Source organism: Dermacentor andersoni, chromosome 1 (assembly GCF_023375885.2).
Source record: "Dermacentor andersoni chromosome 1, qqDerAnde1_hic_scaffold, whole genome shotgun sequence".
In the NCBI taxonomy this organism is placed as follows: Eukaryota; Metazoa; Arthropoda; class Arachnida; order Ixodida; family Ixodidae; genus Dermacentor; species Dermacentor andersoni.
The window spans coordinates 51,520,144-51,537,027 of record NC_092814.1 but is presented as its reverse complement, the minus strand read 5'-3'; positions in this window follow the sequence as shown (position 1 = coordinate 51,537,027).

Here is a 16,884-nt window from a genome sequence, read left to right as displayed (position 1 = left end):
CTCCTGAGTGTGGACTGTCGTGATATAGCCGCAATATTTCAGATATGCAGCTTTAAGGGACAACAAACTTTCCATCGATTAATTTTGGCTCTTCAGTGTCTTCCCATACACTTGCCACGTGTGCCTCTTGATAGGTGTTTATTGGCGGTATGTGCAATCTTGATAACGCGTCTGCGTCAGGTAGCTTTTCACCAGGTCTGTGGCTAACATCAAAAGTGAACTGCTGAATTTCGCTAATCCATTTTGCCAGTCTTCCCTTCGGTTGTGTAAGGCTCAGAAGGTATGTCAAAGCCTGATTATCCGTGAAAAGCTTGAACTGACGGCCCTCCAAATAACTCCTGAAGTATCGTAACGCCAGCACTCCTGCTAAGGCCTCCTTTTCCGTGGCCGTGTAATTTACTTCCGGTTTTGAAAAGGTGTAGGAGTCGGTCTTGGTGTGAATCTCTTTGATATAAAACTGCTCCCGTGCCATAATTGGACGCATCAGTCGAGCTCGAAGGGTTTGGCGAAATCTGGTAATATCCGGATTGGATGTGAAGATATTGAGCGCACCAGTCCTTTATATGCATGATCGCAGCCGTCGCTCCACACAAATGGAAATTCCTTTTGAGTGAGCCTTGTAAGACACCTGGATATCGCCACAAACTCTTTAATGGACGCCCTAAAATGTCCTGCCAGACCTAAGAACATACGCAGTGAGTGAACATCGTAGGGCTTATGCAGTTCCTTGATTCGTTGAACGGACTGTTCCTTTGTCGTCTTCGTGAAGCCTTCCAGGACTCGGCCAAAGAACACCACCTTTCTCTGAAAGAATTCACTTTTCTTCTTGCTTATCTTTAAGTGTGATTTGCTCAATGCTTCTAGTACATGAGAGACATGGGAACACTGCTCTTCCTCGGTACGAGAGTAAATGATCATGTCATCGACATAAACATTGCAGAAATGTCCTATGAAATCTTTAAGTACACTGTTCATCATGCGCTGAAACCAGGCGCCCGAGTTCTTCCAACCGAATGGCAGACGGTTGTATTCATATATATCAAATGGCGTTATAAATGCCGTGTACTTTTTTTATTTTTCCTGGAGGGGTACCTGCCAGTAACCTTCGCACAAATCGATTCATGAGAACCATTGGCATCCTCCAGTATCATTAATGGTGACGTCAATCAAAGGCATAGGGAATGAATACAGCTCTGTTTGTGTGTTGATTTGCCGATAATCAGTACACAGTCGCAGGGAACCATCTTCTTTAGGGACAAAAGTTATGGGTGACGCAAAAGGTGATGTTGAGAGCCTTATTATTCCAGCGCTCAGCATTTGTTGGAGCTCTTGTTTTAGCCATGTTTTGTTTTCATGAGAAATCCTGTAGGCTCTCTTCTTTACAATAGTCAGTTCAGTTCAGTTTATTATTCTTTAAATAAAATGAATTGGTAAGAGAAAATATACAGACGAGGGTCCCAAAGTCAAAGACTGCAACGGGACCCTCGGTTAATAATAACAATGTGGAGATGTATTAAAGAAGAGCAAGCTAACTAAAAGAAACACACAAAATCGCGAAAATACAACATAGAAAAAAATATTGCTACGGAACAGCCGCCACAGTGTGGCTGCACTGAGGAGAAGGAAGACGTCGTGGCCACCGCTTGATATAGCGTCGCCATCATTGCCACCGTTTGTCTACGTGTAAATATATTGTAAATAGACTCGTACGTCAGCTACACGTAACATTAATTTGGTGGAGGTGGACGTTCCCCGTACCCGTCATGGAGCTTCGCAGCGGTCGCAACGGCGACAGTGCAACTTCGGCTCCTGCTGGCGGCACTTCATCTACGCAACCGTCTCCGCCTGCAGCCCCGACCTACGTCGCCATTTCCCCACCTCGGGATCCTGGTGTTTTCAACGGAGTCGGCAGTCCTGATGTTGACGACTGGCTCCGCTTATACGAACGTGTCAGCACCAGTCACAGGTGGGATTCGACTATTATGCTCGCGAACGTTCTTTTCTACCTCGACGGAGCTCCACTTGCATGGTTCCAGACTCACGAAGAGGAGATCTCGAGCTGGGATCTCTTCAAAGAGAAGCTCCGCGACCTTTTTGGCAATCCCTTCGGTCGTCAAGTCAATGCGAAGAAAGCCCTAGCCACACGTGTACAGACGTCGACCGAGTCCTACGTGTCCTACATTCTCGACGTCTTGGCCCTTTGTGCCAAGGCTGACCCGACCATGTCTGAGGACGATAAGGTAAATCACGTCCTCAAAGGGATTGCTGACGACGCCTTCAATTTACTGGTGTTTACCAACGTCACCAGCATCGATACGATCCTCAAGGAGTGCCGCCGTCTTGAGCATGCTAAAAGCCGCCGGGTATCCCAGCACATCACGCGACTTCCCAACACAGCTGCTACGTCATCCTGTGACGACCTCTTCCACCAGCCGTCGCGATGTGACAACTTGACCCGCATCATTCGTCGTGAGGTCGAAGCGGCACAACCGGCGGTCCCTTCATTTCCGTCACCTGATCATTCTCCGGTGACAATCTCCTTGATCCAGGCCATCGTCTGTCAAGAGTTATCCAACGTCGGCCTGCACTCCATTCGTTCCGCATGCTCGGAACCTCTCTCTCCACGCACGGCCCCACCGCGCCCTTCTTACTCTTATGGACAGCGCAACCCCTCCGAATGGCGAACCGTGGACGACAAGCCGATCTGTTTTAACTGCCGACGCATTGGACATGTCGCTCGCCACTGCCGCAGCCGCTGGACTTCCCCGACACGCTATTCTCCTAATTACTACCCTCGCCCCTCTAGTGCGTCCTTTTCCTTCGCCCCTTCTATGCCCACCCCATCATCTGACCCTGCGACGCCTTTGACGCGAGCCCGCTACTCCCGCTCGCCTTCTCCCTCCCGTCGTCAATCTCGCTCGCCCCCGTCTCGCCGTGCTCCTTCTCCGACCTACTCGCCGCACCCCCGACCGGAAAACTAGACAGCACAGATTCTGGAGGTGAAGCTGCAAAGACGACATTGGCTCAAAATCCTCGCTTCACCTTACCGACGAACAAGAATCTTTTGGACGTTCTCGTCGACGATGTTCCTGTGTGCGCGTTGATTGAAACCGGGGCGCATGTGTCCATTATGAGTGCTGCTCTTCGCCGTCGGCTCAAAAACGTTCTGACGCCTGCCCCGAACCGATTTGTACAAGTCGCCGACGGAGGGACTGTCGCTATTGTTGGCATGTGCTCTGCCCGACTCACCATTGCTGAGAGACACACCGTCGTTCTCTTCACCGTCATCGAGCATTGCCCTCACGAAATCATTCTCGGTCTAGATTTTCTTGCCCATCATTCTGCCCTCATTGACTGTTCGGCCGGCTCACTTCGCCTTGACTTGCCTCTTCTTGCCGACCCTGTGGACCCGCCTCCCAGCCATCTGAGCTGCATAGATTTTATTCGCCTACCACCTCACTCTATGACACACGTAGACTTGTTGTCCTCACCAGCTGTACCTGACGGCAATTACGTGGCCGCACCAATTCCGGCCGTTATGCTTACACATGGTGTTATCGTGCCGCACACTGTGCTGAAAATTACTGGCAACCGCACCTGCCTTCCACTCGTCAATTTCGCGCTAACCGCGCAAGTTCTGCCTCAGGGGATCTCCTTGGCTATAATTCGCGCTTTGCAGGATGATGAGGTCGAGCCATTCACAGTGGAAGATCGTTACAGCTCAGCCCATACCGTGACGTCATCGCACAGTACTGACGTCGACATTAAGAAGATGGTCTCCTCTGACCTTACACCTGCTCAAGCTGCAGCCCTTTGCCGCGTTCTTGAAGGCTATCGCGACATTTTTGACTTTGACAATTGACCCTTAGGTCAAACATCCGTCGTGACCCATCGCATAAACACTGGCGATGCGAACCCTATTCACCGACGTCCATATCGTGTTTCTGCGTCAGAACGAGTTGTTATCCAACAGGAAGTCAAAAAGATGCTTGCAAAGGACATTATCGAGCCTTCCTGTAGTCCCTGGGCTTCTTCCGTCGTACTTGTCAAAAAGAAGGATGGAACGTGGCGTTTTTGTGTAGATTATCGCCACCTGAACAAAATAAAAAAAAAGACGTGTACCCTTTGCCACGTATTGATGGCGCTCTAGACTGCCTGTACGGTGCCACTTATTTTTCTTCTATCGACTTGCGGTCCGGATACTGGCAGATATCCGTCGACGACATGGACAGAGAGAAGACTGCATTTGTTACCCCTGACGGCCTTTATCAGTTCAAGGTGATGCCTTTCGGTCTCTGTAACGCGCCCGCCACCTTCGAACGAATGATGGACTCTTTGCTTCAGGGGTTCAAGTGGTCCACCTGTTTGTGCTATCTGGACGACGTCATCGTTTATTCACCCACATTTGACACGCATCTAGACCGCCTTTCAGCGATTCTTGACGTGTTCCGCCGCGCCGGTCTCCAGTTGAACTCGTCAAAATGTCACTTCGCTCGCCGCCAAATCACCGTCCTTGGACACCTCGTGGACGCCAGAGGCGTGCGACCTGACCCGGACAAAATTCGCGCCGTTACGAACTTTCCTGTTCTGAAGTCTACCAAGGACGTTCGTAGTTTCGTAGGGCTGTGCTCATATTTCCGACGCTTTGGGAAGGATTTTGCGACCATCGCCCGTCCCCTTACCGACCTCTTGAAGAAAGACGCCCTATTTTCTTGGGGACCTGACCATGCCGCATCTTTTTCGCAGCTCACTACTCTCCTTACCACGCCTCCAATTCTGGCCCATTTTGACCCGTCTGCTTCAACGGAAGTTCGAACTGATGCCAGTGGTCACGGCATAGGAGCAGTATTAGCACAACACCAGCGTGGACATGATCGCGTTATAGCCTATGCCAGCCGACTTATATCACCCGCCGAGCGCAATTATTCAATCACAGAGCGCGAGTGCCTCGCTCTTGTGTGGGCTGTTGCCAAGTTTCGTCCATACTTGTACGGACGCCCCTTCTGTGTCATCACTGATCACCACGCGCTCTGCTGGCTATCCTCGCTCAAGGACCCCACGGGACGACTCGCTCGCTGGGCGTTACGCCTGCAAGAATATACCTTCTCTGTGGTATACAAGACGGGACGCTTGCACCAGGATGCCGATTGTTTGTCCCGCTACCCCGTCGACGACCCGGCTGATGCGGACACCATCACTTCCGTTTTCTCTGTGTCCCAGTTGCTCGAAGTCGGCAATGAGCAACGCCGCGATCCTTCATTACGAGCCCTCATCGACCATCTGGAGTCAACGCCTGGCGACGCCTCTCTCCGGATGTTTCTCCTTAAGGAAGGGACACTATACCGGCGCAATCTCGATCCACACGGCCATGACCTTCTGCTCGTAATTCCATCACACCTGCGTTCGACTGTCCTCCAACAACTTCACGACGCTCCCGTGGCTGGACACTTGGGCGTCTCGCGCACATACGACCGTGTACGCCGTCGATTCTTTTGGCCGGGTCTCGCCCGCTCCGTGCGGCGCTACGTTGCCGCTTGTGAGCCCTGTCAGCGCCGGAAGAAGCCCTCCACACCTCCAGCTGGATGTCTTCAGCCGATCGACATCCCACCGGAACCCTTTTTCCGTGTTGGTCTATACCTTCTTGGACCGTTTCCTCTCTCGGGCTCCGGAAATAAATGGGTCACCGTCGCTACTGATTATGCTACGCGGTACGCAATCACCAGAGCCCTCCCGACAAGTTGTGCTACTGACGTTGCTGACTTTCTGCTCTATGACATCATTTTAGTGCACGGTGCCCCGCGCCAATTACTCATTGACCGTGGCCGCAGCTTTCTGTCGGCAGTCGTCGAGGACATCCTCCGCTCCTGCTCGACTAAGCACAAGTTCAGCACGTCCTACCACCCACAGACCAACGGCCTCACGGAGCGCCTCAACCGGACCATCACCGACATGCTATCCAAGTACGTCGCGACCGACCACCACGACTGGGATCTTCACTTACCATATGTGACGTTCGCGCATAATTCATCGCGTCACGACACCGCCGGCTATTCACCATTCTATCTCCTATATGGCCGAGAACCCGCGTTGCCCTTGGACACTTTGTTGCCCTCGGCCACACGTTCAACCACTGAATACGCCCGCGACGCGATCGCACACGCCGACCACGCGCGCCAGCTCGCCCGCACCCGTCTCGAGGCCTCGCAGGAGCATCAGAGACGCCTCTATGATTGCCACCATCGCGACGTACAATTTACTCCGGGTTCTCTGGTGCTTCTCTGGTCCCCCATTCGACGTGTGGGCCTTTCCGAAAAGCTGCTGTCGCGCTACACTGGCCCATACCGTGTGGTGCGACAAGTGACCGATGTCACGTATGAAGTCATCCCCGCCAGCCTCTCAGCGTCATCGTCGGCTGCAAGTGACATCGTTCACGTGGCGAGACTAAAGCCATATCACACACCTTTCGCCGCGGATGTGTAGATTAAGCACCGGGACGGTGCTTCTACTGCCGGGGGTGATGCTACGGAACAGCCGCCACAGTGTGGCTGCACTGAGGAGAAGGAAGACGACGTGGCCACCGCTTGATATAGCGTCGCCATCATTGCCACCGTTTGTCTACGTGTAAATATATTGTAAATAGACTCGTACGTCAGCTACACGTAACAATATAAATGAAAACAAATTGAATGTATACAAGCCTAAAGTGCAAAACAAAAAACTGTCGATACACGCAGTTGACAAATGTAGTGTAATGAATGACGTAAACTTAGTTACACATATAAAACAGCTTAACGGCATGACGGTATGAAAGGATGAAGATTTAATGCTGACGGGTAAACCATTCCACGGTTTTATAGCAGCGAATGATGATGTCATTTTCACATAGTTAGAATGAACCATAGGTAGCAGAAAATTGGAGTTACGCGCAAACCTGGTATTCTTGTTATTGATGAGGTGCCTGGAATCGATGAATTGGTATGAGAGCTGTTTAGTCAGTAATTTATAAAACCTAATTATTAGATGATAGTTGAACAAGTTCGTTACAACAAGGATGGTATTTTGACGAAGTAGCAGAGTAGCACTCGTGAAAAACCCACTGTTAGTGATAATGTGTATTGCTTGGTTTTGTAAGTGCTGAATAGACACTACACTGTAAGTGCTAAGAAGCTACACTCTAAAACAAAATTACACCCTTTAGGTCGTATCTTGCCACACAACAATAATCGTCACTTGTCTTGTCCGCATTTCCTTTCTTTAGTCATGTCACGAAGTTCAAAAGGTACTTCAGGTACAGAAGCTGCAGGTGGGTATGTATCGAGGGCTTCGAGGCATATAAGTTCGGGAAAAATTGTCCATATATTATTAGCGCATTTGACAGTCCTCATATGTGTCGGTGGATGGAACGGAGAATGCTAGGCATAACTTTAAGAGACAAAAGAGAGCGGTTTGGATCAGAAAGCAAACGGGTATAGACGATATTCTAATTGACATTAAGAGAAAAAAATGGCGATGGGCAGGTCATGTAGTGCGCAGATTAAATAACCGTTGGATCATTAGGGTGACACAATGGGTACCAAGAGAAGGGAAGCGCAGCAGAGGGCTGCAGAAGACTAGATGGTGCGACAAAATTAGGAAGTTTGCCGGTGCTAATTGGAATCGGTTGGCGCAGGACAGGGGTAATTGGAGATCGCAGGAAGAGGCCTTCGTCCTGCAGTGGACATAAATTATTATTATTATTATTATTATTATTATTATTATTATTATTATTATTATTATTATTATTATTATTATTATTATTATTATTATTATTATTATTACATTTGTCGGTGTCTGGACACTTGAAACCAGGAACTCGGTCACTTCATCTTTCCAAGAAAGGTTCATTCTGAACTCTTAGACAAAGGTACACCCTTTGGGGTGTATATCTGCCACACAACGATAATCGTCATCTGCCTTGCTTGCGTTTCCTTCCTTGAAAACGCCGCGCCCGCTACTTTCCTGTCGGGAATGCCATGTCATGCTGATAACGCGCACGCCGTTCGTTACTGGGAAGTACCGGGCTCGCAGCGTAAAAGAAAGGAAATGCGGACAAGACAAGTGACGATTATTGTTGTGTGGCAAGATACGACCTAAAGGGTGTGATTTTGTTTTAGAGTGTAGCTTCTTCATGTCGGGTCTTGACAGTATAAACAAGAATTCGACATCACATATATAACCAGCGCTTCTATACTGTGAAGTCCTCACCAGCCAAATATATATTGACTTTCGTCCAGGTATGCAGTGTTCGAGATGATCCATCATATGTCATCTGCCTTCACCATGATTTGATTAATCAGACTCACTGAAGCTCCTGTGTCAACTAGAGCACTTACTTCTTTTCCGTTAATACGCAGTGCAGTTTGCAAAACGTTTGATCGAATCAAGTGGACAGCCTCGTTCTGGTTACACGGGTGGGGCTGTGCACCCACGTTTATTCGTTTTTTGTCTCCTTGACGTCTCTGCTGCTGAGGGAATAGTCAGAAGCTGGGCTTCTGGTGGATGCTGTCATCGCTGTCGCTGTATTATCCGGATGAACTCTGGCAGAATGAGTCCAAATATACAGTGCAGCGAGCCCCGGGGCTCCATGGCACACTTCCTTAAGACACCCCAGTAGGTCTTCAATTGTCTTGGATGACCTCATTTGCACTTGCCTTTGACATTCCTTTGTCATGCCGTGAATTACTAACGGCACACTGGACGACTCAGGTAAAGTAGGATCTGCTAATAGTAACAGCCGTCTCTTCTCGTAGAAATAGTCAATTAATGAACTTGAGCGTTGTTTGAAAAATATAGCTTTGTCCCATTGGTCGACCGGGTCTTGGTCAAAAGTTGAGATAAAACTTGCTCTCCAGTGATCCCAAGCGTCATCCTGATGGTCTGTATTGCGAAACTCATACCATTTCTTGGCATCGTGTACAAGGAACAACCTCATATTTTGCACTTTGTGTGTTTTATGTGCTTACAGAATCATGGGCTCAGTCAGACCAGGGTATCGAACCGGAATTGAACCGAAAAGACAAAACTGAAAAAAAAAGAAAACGTTGCTTTGTGCGAACTGAAACGGAAACTTAACGTTATCATTTTTTTACAGCGAAGCTTTAAGGGCTACTTTCCCCAGGATCGTGTCCGTCTGTTAACACAAAACTATCATCACCACGATTGGCTCCAGCGTCATCTTCTTCCACAGCTGGCTCGTTGGCGCCCCTCGGTGCTACCGCGTGAACGCGCTCGTGCAAGTGCTCCTCCGTTCGTCGTCGACCTGAATCAATCAATCAATCAATCAATCAATCAATCAATCAATCAATCAATCAATCAATCAATCAATCAATTAACTAACTAACTAACTATCCAACCAACCAACTAACCGCCTAACAAATTAACAAAACAACTAATTCACCAATTAATTAATCAACTAACTAATAGATCAACCAAATGGGCAACTAATTGAACGAATAATTAATTAGCCAACTAACAAATTAAATGAATCACTAATTAAACAACCAACTATCCAATTAATTAGCCATTATATTAACTAACTAATCAACTAATTAAGTAACTACATAATTAACTAATTAAGTGCCCGACTAATGAGCTAACTCCTTGGTTGATCAACTAACTCATTAATTAACCATCTGCTTAACTACATAAATGGCACATATTTAGCTAATTAATTAACCAGCTAACTACATGAGTAATTAACCAACTAAGTAAAGCTTAATTGCATAATACATTAACTAATTAATTAACTAATTAATTAACTAATTTAATTAACTAATTAATTTTACAGTCTATCCAACTGATTCATTAACCGACTACTTAATTACCTAATTAAATAAGTAACGTTTCTAAACTAATTTCTTAACGAAGTATTTAACTAATTAATTAAGTGATTAAGGATATTATTAACTAATTTCTCAACTAAGTCATTAACAAATCAATTAACTAATCCATTCACTAGATCATCAGCTAATTTATTAACACTATAATGAACTAACTCATTAACTAAGCAATTAATCTATCAGTTAACTAGCTCATTAACTAATTAATTGACCAATTTATTAACTGTTTATTTAGCTAAATAGCTAATCAAGTTGCCAGTTAATTTTATTTATTGATTGACTGACAATTTAGGTAATTAAGAAATTGATTAAGTGATCAGCTCACTGGATAATTAATGAGATAATCCGGTGATTGAGTAGTTAATTAGGTAAGTAAGTTTAATTAATTAATTAACAAGGAGTAATTAGGATTAATTGATTAATTATGGTACTTTTAATTAACAGAAAATAATTATAGGATTTAATTAAATAACCAAATTTTAAATAGATTTAGTTAATTAATCATTTAATTAATTACGTAACATTCAAATAATTCAGAAATAATTAATTGAAATTGATTAATTAAGCAATTTAAAGAATTTTTAATTTAATTTTAATTACGTAACTTTCGAATGAATAAAAATTAATTAATTAATTAATTAATTAATTGAGCAACACGCGGACGTAACCAAATTTACGGCGAAGCTGTTAAGGGCTAGTTCCCCCAGGATCGTGGTCGTCTGTAGACACAAAATTCGCCATACGAGGACCGATCCCGAAGATAGTGCGATACCAGGCCGACCCGCGGCAGAAGTGAAGCAGGCGTGAAGCGCTCTCCATACGTGGACTGATCCCGAAGATGGTGCAATGCCTGGCCGACCCGCGGCGGAGGTACGAGGGCCGATCCCGAAGATAGGGCGATACCGGGCCGACCCGCGGCAGACGTGAAACAGGCGTGAAGAGCTCTCCATACGTGGGCTGATCCCGAAGATGGTGCAATGCCTGGCCGACCCGCGGCGGAGGTACGAGGGCCGATCCCGAAGATAGGGCGATACCGGGCCGACCCGCGGCAGACGTGAAACAGGCGTGAAGAGCTCTCCATACGTGGGCTGATCCCGAAGATGGTGCAATGCCTGGCCGACCCGCGGCGGAGGTACGAGGGCCGATCCCGAAGCTGGGGGGATACCGGGCCGACCCGCGGCAGACGTGAAACAAGCGTGAAGAGCTCTCCATACGTGGGCTGATCCCGAAGATGGTGCAATGCCTGGCCGACCCGCGGCGGAGGTACGAGGGCCGATCCCGAAGATAGGGCGATACCGGGCCGACCCGCGGCAGACGTGAAACAGGCCTGAAGCGCTCTCCATACGTGGACTGATCCCGAAGATGGTGCAATGCCTGGCCGACCCGCGGCGGAGGTACGAGGGCCGATCCCGAAGCTGGGGGGATACCGGGCCGACCCGCGGCAGACGTGAAACAGGCGTGAAGAGCTCTCCATACGTGGGCTGATCCCGAAGATGGTGCAATGCCTGGCCGACCCGCGGCGGAGGTACGAGGGCCGATCCCGAAGATAGGGCGATACCGGGCCGACCCGCGGCAGACGTGAAACAGGCCTGAAGAGCTCTCCATACGTGGGCTGATCCCGAAGATGGTGCAATGCCTGGCCGACCCGCGGCGGAGGTACGAGGGCCGATCCCGAAGATAGGGCGATACCGGGCCGACCCGCGGCAGACGTGAAACAGGCGTGAAGAGCTCTCCATACGTGGGCTGATCCCGAAGATGGTGCAATGCCTGGCCGACCCGCGGCGGAGGTACGAGGGCCGATCCCGAAGCTGGGGGGATACCGGGCCGACCCGCGGCAGACGTGAAACAAGCGTGAAGAGCTCTCCATACGTGGGCTGATCCCGAAGATGGTGCAATGCCTGGCCGACCCGCGGCGGAGGTACGAGGGCCGATCCCGAAGATAGGGCGATACCGGGCCGACCCGCGGCAGACGTGAAACAGGCCTGAAGAGCTCTCCATACGTGGGCTGATCCCGAAGATGGTGCAATGCCTGGCCGACCCGCGGCGGAGGTACGAGGGCCGATCCCGAAGATAGGGCGATACCGGGCCGACCCGCGGCAGACGTGAAACAGGCGTGAAGAGCTCTCCATACGTGGGCTGATCCCGAAGATGGTGCACTGCCTGGCCGACCCGCGGCGGAGGTACGAGGACCGATCCCGAAGATAGGGCGATACCGGGCCGACCCGCGGCAGACGTGACGCAGGCGTGAAGAGCTCTCCATACGTGGGCTGATCCCGAAGATGGTGCAATGCCTGACCGACCCGCGGCGGAGGTACGAGGACCGATCCCGAAGATAGGGCGATACCGGGCCGACCCGCGGCAGACGTGACGCAGGCGTGAAGAGCTCTCCATACGTGGGCTGATCCCGAAGATGGTGCAATGCCTGGCCGACCCGCGGCGGAGGTACGAGGGCCGATCCCGAAGATAGGGCGATACCGGGCCGACCCGCGGCAGACGTGAAACAGGCCTGAAGAGCTCTCCATACGTGGGCTGATCCCGAAGATGGTGCAATGCCTGACCGACCCGCGGCGGAGGTACGAGGGCCGATCCCGAAGATAGGGCGATACTGGGCCGACCCGCGGCAGACGTGAAGCAGGCGTGAAGCGCTCTCCATACGTGGGCTGATCCCGAAGATAGGGCGATACCAGGCCGACCCGCGGCAGACGTGAAACAGGCGTGAAGCGCTCTCCATACGTGGGCTGATCCCGAAGATGGTGCAATGCCGGGCCGACCCGCGGCGGAGGTACGGGGGCCCATTCCGAAGATAGGGCGATACCGGGCCGACCCGCGGCAGACGTGAAGCAGGCGTGAAGCGCTCTCCATACGTGGGCTGATCCCGAAGATGGTGCAATGCCGGGCCGACCCGCGGCGGAGGTACGAGGGCCGATCCTGAAGATAGGGCGATACCAGGCCGACCCGCGGCAGACGTGAAGCAGGCGTGAAGCAGGCGTGAAGCGCTCTCCATACGTGGGCTGATCCCGAAGATGGTGCAATGCCGGGCCGACCCGCGGCGGAGGTATGGGGGCCGATTCCGAAGATAGGGTGATACCGGGCCGACCCGCGGCAGACGTGAAGCAGGCGTGAAGCGCTCTCCATACGTGGGCTGATCCCGAAGATGGTGCAATGCCGGGCCGACCCGCGGCGGAGGTACGAGGGCCGATCCTGAAGATAGGGCGATACCAGGCCGACCCGCGGCAGACGTGAAGCAGGCGTGAAGCAGGCGTGAAGCGCTCTCCATACGTGGGCTGATCCCGAAGATGGTGCAATGCCGGGCCGACCCGCGGCGGAGGTACGGGGGCCGATTCCGAAGATAGGGTGATACCGGGCCGACCCGCGGCAGACGTGAAGCAGGCGTGAAGCGCTCTCCATACGTGGGCTGATCCCGAAGATGGTGCAATGCCGGGCCGACCCGCGGCGGAGGTACGAGGGCCGATCCTGAAGATAGGGCGATACCAGGCCGACCCGCGGCAGACGTGAAGCAGGCGTGAAGCGCTCTCCATACGTGGGCTGATCCCGAAGATGGTGCAATGCCGGGCCGACCCGCGGCGGAGGTACGGGGGCCGATTCCGAAGATAGGGTGATACCGGGCCGACCCGCGGCAGACGTGAAGCAGGCGTGAAGCGCTCTCCATACGTGGGCTGATCCCGAAGATGGTGCAATGCCGGGCCGACCCGCGGCGGAGGTACGAGGGCCGATCCTGAAGATAGGGCGATACCAGGCCGACCCGCGGCAGACGTGAAGCAGGCGTGAAGCAGGCGTGAAGCGCTCTCCATACGTGGACTGATCCCGAAGATGGTGCAATGCCGGGCCGACCCGCGGCGGAGGTACGGGGGCCGATTCCGAAGATAGGGTGATACCGGGCCGACCCGCGGCAGACGTGAAGCAGGCGTGAAGCGCTCTCCATACGTGGGCTGATCCCGAAGATGGTGCAATGCCGGGCCGACCCGCGGCGGAGGTACGAGGGCCGATCCTGAAGATAGGGCGATACCAGGCCGACCCGCGGCAGACGTGAAGCAGGCGTGAAGCAGGCGTGAAGCGCTCTCCATACGTGGGCTGATCCGGAAGATGGTGCAATGCCGGGCCGACCCGCGGCGGAGGTACGGGGGCCGATTCCGAAGATAGGGTGATACCGGGCCGACCCGCGGCAGACGTGAAGCAGGCGTGAAGCGCTCTCCATACGTGGGCTGATCCCGAAGATGGTGCAATGCCGGGCCGACCCGCGGCGGAGGTACGAGGGCCGATCCTGAAGATAGGGCGATACCAGGCCGACCCGCGGCAGACGTGAAGTAGGCGTGAAGCAGGCGTGAAGCGCTCTCCATACGTGGGCTGATCCCGAAGATGGTGCAATGCCGGGCCGACCCGCGGCGGAGGTACGGGGGCCGATTCCGAAGATAGGGTGATACCGGGCCGACCCGCGGCAGACGTGAAGCAGGCGTGAAGCGCTCTCCATACGTGGGCTGATCCCGAAGATGGTGCAATGCCGGGCCGACCCGCGGCGGAGGTACGAGGGCCGATCCTGAAGATAGGGCGATACCAGGCCGACCCGCGGCAGACGTGAAGCAGGCGTGAAGCAGGCGTGAAGCGCTCTCCATACGTGGACTGATCCCGAAGATAGTGCAATGCCGCGCGGACCCGCGGCGGAGGTGCAGTTCACCATTAAGGGGCCCACATACACAGCTTCGCTGGTCATCCTTCTTCACAGAGTGGGAGGGTACTGAATTTTTTCACTCCGGAAAGAAACAGAAAACAAATAATAGTTTTCGGTTCAGGTTGGCCACCATCTCTTAAAATTGTTATACATGCATTGTCTACCCTTGTGGCCCAACCGTGCTGTCTGATTTTTAAGTGCACACGGTTTTGCTTTCATTTTAGAAGTGGCAGCACCGCTATTGCGATTTTCGACATGTCGCGCCAGTAGAGGGCAAGTTAGTAGTACATTTAGAATAAAAGGGAAGCGGCGGAATGCAGAAATGTTGCCATGTCATGTTGCCAGCGCTAACGTTTGCAAATGCCATTCTGTGCCTAAAATTGGATATATTGTCGGGGTTGGAAGTTAACTACAGATCGGTGGGCCGGTTTGCTTTGGGAGCCCACAGCAAAACCGCAGATGAGGCAGTGAAAAGGGACGTGGGTTGGGCCTCGTTTGAAGTCAAAGAGGAGCAGAGCAAAATTACCTTTGAAGAAAGACTCAAAAACATATCAAAATGAATGGACGGCTAAAGTGCCGTGTGTGTCCCCATTCTCGTTCTTTGCCCTGTGTCGGTAACGATGTTTTTAAGTAATATGGAAAGTGCACAAGTATCTGTACCTAAAATGTGTGGACACAGAATGGAGGAAGAGGTCAAGGAATTGGCAACTAAGTACAGGATAATTGAAAGTATATAGACAACCAGGAGTAATCAGAAAGATAGTGAGAGAAAAAGAGACAGCGAATTGGATGCAAAGAATGGAAACAAAAAGACCATGGAGGTTTACAAGAATGAGAAGAAAGGAATTAGAAGGGAAATCTGTAGGATAACACGGAGGGAAGTGCCTTGCTATTTGAGGTTCGAGCTGGTTGCCTAAGGGCTAAGACATACCGGAGAAAATATTCGGAATAGATGAGGCATGTGTAGGCTGCAGCAAAAATCGGGAGACCACTCAGCATATCCTAATGGAATGCGAAGGGATACTAGTAGGTAACGTACAATTTCCAGACGCACTTGGATTCAAAGTAGACGGAAGTATCAATTGGTCAGCAGTCGAGATAAGCAAGAGACGTTTAGAATACTGATGGGAAAAAAAGAAGGGAGAAGATTGATACGACCGGATCGGTTACAGGCATAGGTATAGCGGTACAAGGTAGGCAGAAAAGTTTTGAGGAAAAAAGATTAAGGAGATGTATACAAAAATGCTAGGATAAAAAGCATGTATAGCACACCTGGTTAACTCAAGCAGGCCAGAGGACTATTTGTCATGGCCCCGTTTCAAAGGGGATGCCAATAAATCATCATCATTATCATCGTGAGCATTTGAATTTGGTGACCATTAAATAGTTTTCTGGTAGTGGGACACATGTATAAATCGCTGAAATGAAGAATTAAGTGCTTCCTTGGCCGGGCGGTCGCTTCTGATTACACTTGTATTCAAGCTGAAGTAGGTGTAGTAGAAATAACGTATTGTTTCTGGTGGAGCGGTTCAAAAGAAACGGCTACGCTGATAATTGGGCTGATTCTGTGAGGTCGCACAGGTATACTGACTCTTTTGTAAATGTAGTACTTGCGGCACTTGTGGCTTGATGGAAAAACAGCACGCTTACTTTTTTTTTTAATCTCTCCTTGCAGCTCAGACGCACCGTTTTTGTAGAAAATAAACTTTTCGGTTTTTCTTTCATTGTTCCTAGGTTATGCAAACGGACTTGAACCAGTTCAACCCAGTTTGAACCGTTATATTTTTCTTCCGGAATTGTACAGGGACTGAATCGTTTTTGCGGAACCGGGACGAAAAAAGTTTCGGTTCGACACTGTGGCGGAGGCACTCCCAGACTTACCGGCTGCAGTTTCATCGCAGAGCTAGAGGCTCATAACTGACTCGGAGTCCGAATTATCAGCTCAGGGTAAGAGTGTAGTCGCTCGATCCAGAATCTTATCTATACGTAATGGCGTCACAATCGCGGCGGTTTGGCGCGATCGTCCGCTGCAAGCGCACTTTTGACAGATTTCTTGCGACTGGGTGGGGAAGGCGAGCGGGGAGATGGACGCACGCTGTTCAGTACTGTAAAAAATCACGCAGATGCGACACGCATGTTGGAATGAAGGGAAGCTTTCATGAAGCGGTTATTTAAGTGCTACAAAACTGATCCGCGTTTTGCAGCATATAGCGATTTCGTACCTGCCCGCGCGACCCCTCGATCCACCCACGAGACCGCGGATCGACCGCGGATCGCCCGCCCCACTGCAGGTGTCGGTCAATTTCCAGCATTTACACT